Raw genomic sequence first — 5,862 nt, forward strand, 5'->3', positions numbered from 1 at the left:
GCTTTGCCTTTCCAGGTCAGTGAGCATGCATCGCAATTGGTCCCCTGAGTTACTAAGCAAGGCATATAATATCATCAGCGAATCGCAAGTTACTAAGGTATTCTCCATTAACTTTTATCCCCAATTCTTCCCAATCCAGGTCTCTGAATACCTCCTGTAAACACGCTGTGTAAACACGCTTACATTCGGCGATACCTAAATAAAAGAGCAGAATACGTAGCAGCCCTAAGGTCAAAAGTCTCTCGAAAAGATTTCGTTGTAACAAAGTTCGAAAATTTCTGGGGACCACAATTCTCATATGCAAGACTGGGGCACACGCGATGCAGTAGACCAAATATTCGTCACAAATGCCTGTGTCTTCACTGAAGTGTTGAAGTGATTTAATTGCTTGGCAGTGTAGTACTTTTGATGGCCATGGACCTAACACTCGATGTCAATCAAGTAAACAGAGTTCTTGCTCGAGGCGTTGTCTCTAATGTGCCTGGGACAGTCGAGGAGTAGGTGGAAGACATCCTTGTCGTCATAGCCACACGAACATGTTGAAGAGGTCACATGCCTAATTCGAAATTCGAAAGCAGTTCCGAGGAGGCGATGTAAGAGCGTGTCGATGGCGTTGTGAAAAGCTGGTATTCAAGACGTGGGTCAACTGCATATAGAGGTGATTCCTTTCTGCTTTCTGTGAACAAGTTGTACATATACAGTTCGCGTTTGAGGCCTCGTAAGATGCGCCGTGTGTCGGACAGATACCTGGGTATAAGGCGGGTTTTCGAATTTCAAAAGTCGCTTTTGTCAACGCATCCAGCATTCAATTACCTTTGATGCATGCCTTGAAAGTTTAAAGGTGATCATGCATCCAAGCCAAGCGCGGCAACATCAAGCAAATAGTATTTATTAATACTGAGGCGTTACGGCCTCAGTATTAGATTACTGAGGTGTCGGACAAATATTGTGCAAATACTACGAGCGTTTCCCTTATTCCAAGCGAAAATATCAGGGGAAAAACCTGTGGCGGTATTCGTGGCGAACGTATACAATGTATTGCGTCTGGCGCATCCGACTTCGTATCTTACCCGTTCTGTGGAGCAGCTCTAGAAGACCCGTCGTCTTGCGCTTTAGTCTGCGCAAGTCCGAGCCCAGCGAACACGTCATGGCATCGGGCCTCCGCAGCAGGAACCGTTGCCTTTGCCAGTGCGATCGTGCGATATACATACGTGACTACTGTCACACTTGTCACGTTATTATTACGATAGCAATTATATCGACACTCCAGGCGCATTCCTGCCGTCGCCGTGAGGTTCCCTATAAAGTCCAAGGGCGATAAAATCGTCGCCGCGCGCTGTGCGCTGTATGCGCGAGTGAAAGTGCGCGAGGGTGAGCCGGCGATCTTGGCTCAATCTCCCGCACACAAGCGAGGAAAGCGGGGAGGAAGCGCGCTGTCTTCCGCGCGCAAGGTTCCGGGGTGAGGGTAGGGAAGGCGGGGGGGAGGCGTTCGCGTTGATGCGAGATGCATCACGAAGGTCAATTCGCTCGCGGCTGCTGCCGCGCTTCCACAATCCAGCGTTCTGACAGCGAGTTTCCGCGGTCATTGGGTGAGATGTGTTTACGTTTGCTTGTGCGTGCGTGACACCATGCTTGTTAATTTAGTTAGTATGCCTACGTTTACAAGTTTATCCGGCCAATAAAACTACTATCATTACTTCCTATAGCTCGATGCTTCGCTTTTCGGGCGAAACTGCGACATTTTATTTTAATTTCACCAAAGCCACTCATTTTGATCTACAAGTGCACACGTGCTTATTGAGCATCCCTCCTTTAAATTAAATTATTCATTAGTGCAGGTAACTGCTACAGGAGTTTCAAAGCAGTGGCCACCAGTGTGCGTGTGTATACGTTTCGTGCGTTTACCGGAAAAAAAGAGGGAAGTGAACGCCAACGCCTCGAGAACGTTATTAAAACTAGACCCATCCAGCAGTGTGCTTCGAAAGGACTCACAGATCGCTGTCATAAACGGGTGACGTCCCTGCGTGCCCTCCGTCCTGCGAGGGAGACGTTTGGGTCAAGAACACGCCAGACGGCCCCATTATCAGCCGAATGTTGTCGCCGCATAACCCCCCCCCCCCCCCCCCCCCCCCAACGCCTCACTATCGAGGCGTTGCCCTTTTCTTGCGCCCAGGGAATGCATTGGGATGCTGAAGTTATTTCACCCACGGAAGGGTGAAATAACTTTTTTGGTTGTGCCGGTAGTCGACTTTTGGACATCAATCGGTTCGGTCGTTGAAGGGGCACACGTGTTCGTGGCGGCGACGGGAGCGGGTCGGTATCCGCAAGGATTGCGGCCACACCTTTAGTAGGCTTATCATGGTCGTCGAGACCCAAGTCACTAGTCCACCTTCAACATCGAGTCGGCTCCTGTGTGACCCGTACAGAACTTTCTTGCCTTCTGTTTTTCATGTACGTATAATTTCACTAAAATAGTGTGCGCTGCGTCGCACCATAGGTCGGCCTAGTCCGGCTTCCCCACATGGTGCGGGTAACCCGTTCTTAGACTTCTATAAGGCCTCAACAGGCAAACTGTTCCGGTGCTGCTGGAGGGATTGGTGCCGAATGAAATTACAGATATCAGAGTGAATACACTCAAGAACGCCCTGGCGGTTGGTGTCACGCATGTGGCCGCGCTGAATACCCTGCGCAACGTCATCGACCTGGACGGAATGAAGGTCCGTTCCCACATCCTGCTGGGCTCTGAAGTCGTCACCTTTGTCATTTACGATGCAGATGCCGCCATTCCCAGCTCCGACTTAGAAGCTATTGTAAAACCAGCCAGTGAAGTTGCTGTCATCGCTAGTGTTACCCGCCTGGGCAACTCACGTTGTTTGAAGATAGTATTCAAGGGAGACTGTCTGCCTTCATATGTAAAGGTGGACCACTTTCGACATCCTGTACGACCTTTCGTACAATGCCTCAACTGCAAGAAGCTGGGTTACGTGGGAAGCGTATGCAAGAATACAGCAGTGTGGTGTCTGCGCTGAATCCCACTCCGCGGAAGATTGCAGGATCATTGTTCTTAAATGTTCACGCTGTCATGTGTCCCATGAAGCTTCGTCAAAGGATTGCCCAAACATTAAAAAGGCGCATGCAGTCTTGAAACAAATGGCGAGACGCCATTCGTCTCATCGGGAGGCGGTTAAAATCATCAGAAAGTGGCGATATCGTCGTCGACATTCGTTAAAAAAAGTAGGTGCCTCTACCGCGTCCGTCGCATGCCCTGCTAATTCATCTCCGTTGCCGCCCAAACCTGTCGCGGCTGATAGGAACCAGAATACTGAGAAAAACAATGTTGTGGCTAATGCAGCTTGGCCAAGGTTGTCAAATCTAGTGCTACCTGCAACTCACAGTGCACATCGGTAGCCTTCAGTTCTGAACCTCCTCCCCGATAAACTGCCTGAAAAGGACAAACAAGTGATCGTAATCCTTCGATCACCGATGAGCGCCATGGACGGGCTCCGTAACAAGCTAGAAACACCGTCAGCTCAGAGTGCACTTCAGGTACTGGATGCTCCAAGTCCAGTACTTGCAAGCCTTGAGTAGATACCATGGCTCATACCCAATACTGTCATTTCGCACTGAGGTCAGACAAGTTTCGTTAGAAAAAATCTGATTATCCCCCCCCCCCCCCCCCCCCCTGCCAAAAAACATGCACCCGGAACATAGCAAGGACAGGAGGCATAAACGAGCCGAAGCATTAAAAATTAGATTCGGTAATATCTCGGAACATGAGGTGGCCTATGTAGACGTGGCGGGAGGCAGCGGCAGTTTTACGGTGGCAACGGCCGTCAGTGGCCGGGGTATTCCCGTGACCGCTGTCACTCTGCGCGGGCGCAACATAGAAGTTGCCGAGGAAATTGCGATCGCATTAGCTTGCGCTGGAACGGACGCGAAATTTGTGATCAGTGACAGCAAAACTGCCACACAAAATTTTAGCAAGGGAAGGATCTCGCCCTTAGCGGCCAGATTCCTAAGCCAGAGAAAGCTAGATAGAAAAATTCAAATAATTTGGACTCCGGCGCACGAAGCCGTCCACGGCAACGAGGCGGCCCACGAGCTGGCTCGAGATCTCTACCGCCGAGCCGCTACGAGGCCCCCGATGACCGAGGGAGCGGAGAGCGCATGCTAAAATATGGGGAGATTACGCAGCATTACAGATTGGCTCGTAGACTGGTAACACCGCCAGACCCAAAATTAAACAACAGACAAGCAGTCGCGTGGAGACGACTACAAACTTATACATATCCGCACCCGGTTATGGCGAACCACATGTTCCCCGAGGCCAGGAGCGATAAATGTAATCTTTGTGGGGCGAGAGGGACCCTCGACCACATAATATGGGAATGTCCGTACTCTCCCGGGGGAACGCACAAAATAGGTAGTAGAGACACCTGGGAGACCCTGCTGCGCAGCTCGGACTCTGAGCTCCAGCTCCGGCTCGTCCAACTGGCTGAAGAGGCTGCTGGGACCCAAGACCTCCCAGCCTGCATCTGAGGCGGCGGCACTCGCCCCCTGACTTGTGTGTCGGGGGGTGGGTAGATCACCTTTTCCGTTGGACATTAAAGTTTATTCTATCTATCGATTTTACAGTGAAACACCAGAGGACTGAGGTCCCGCCTCTCATCCTTCAGTCAATATATTTTCACAAATCGTATTCCCATAATCGTTATTTGCCAACCAAACATACTTACTCCAATCAAATTGTCAGGGTTCGAACAATTTCTTTTGTCGACGTGCGAGGAGCGCATCAAAGTTGTCGTGTACATCCGCATGAATTTTACGCATGCCCACCATGTAGTACAACCCCATGATAACAATAAATATGTTTGCCTACGTGTAAGAAAGAATCAAGTCTCATTCACCCTCATTGATGTCTACATATCCCCGCCAGGACGATTTGAACACGACAGACTCGAGTCATATTGTTAAAGACCAGTGGTCCTTGGATTATAACGGGAGATTTCAATGCGCATCACTTACTGTCGGTTAGCTCGGCAATCAATTCCAGAGGCAGGAATCTGGTGTCGTTCGCCTCTGATCACCAACTTTTATGTCATGAATGATGGCAGTCCTACATATCTGCGAGGCCTTAAGTACAGCAGTTGCTTGGATTTGACGGTGTCACGATGCTTCAATTCTCAAGTTCAGTGGTTTTCAGACATAGAAACACATTGTGGCATATTCCTACATACTTGCGGATAAGGGCACTAAACAATTCCTCCTCGTTGAATGCAGTATGAAAAATCGGCTGGACTAAGTTTAAGCTACACGTGAAAAGTGCATGCAGAGACACCATTCCAGATACCATTGCAGAGACAATGAGAGAGGCTTCATGCCTCCTAACATTGAAAGCGAACCGTTCCCAATTCGACGTAGAAGTGGAGAGGCTAACTGCGCTTCGACGACGAGATGAAAGGAGATACAGGCGCACGAAGGCAGTTTGTGGCCTGAGAATGGTACGGAGAACACAGAAGAAAAGCCAGCGCTGTTTGGACAAATTGCGGAAACAACGTTGGAAGTCCTTTTGTAAATCACTGGATCCTCGTAAACAACTTTCATACATATGGAGGACTGTTCGTAGCCTGCGCTCGCTTCCACAACAGTGGCATCCTTTCATGGTCAGAGCCCTACATCGCCGCCAGACCCAACTTGAGGTGGCGAATGATTTTTGTGCGCGGATCGCTGGCGTGTGTTCCACCCACAACGCCGAAGACGTGAGTGTCGTCCCTGTGTCTCGTGTTCCATAACTGGAAATTTCATTTACTATAGAAGAACTGGACGCCTCCTTGGCTGCTTCTCGACGTTAATCTTCACCAT

Source organism: Dermacentor andersoni, chromosome 1 (genome assembly GCF_023375885.2).
Source record: "Dermacentor andersoni chromosome 1, qqDerAnde1_hic_scaffold, whole genome shotgun sequence".
NCBI classification, from domain to species: domain Eukaryota; kingdom Metazoa; phylum Arthropoda; class Arachnida; order Ixodida; family Ixodidae; genus Dermacentor; species Dermacentor andersoni.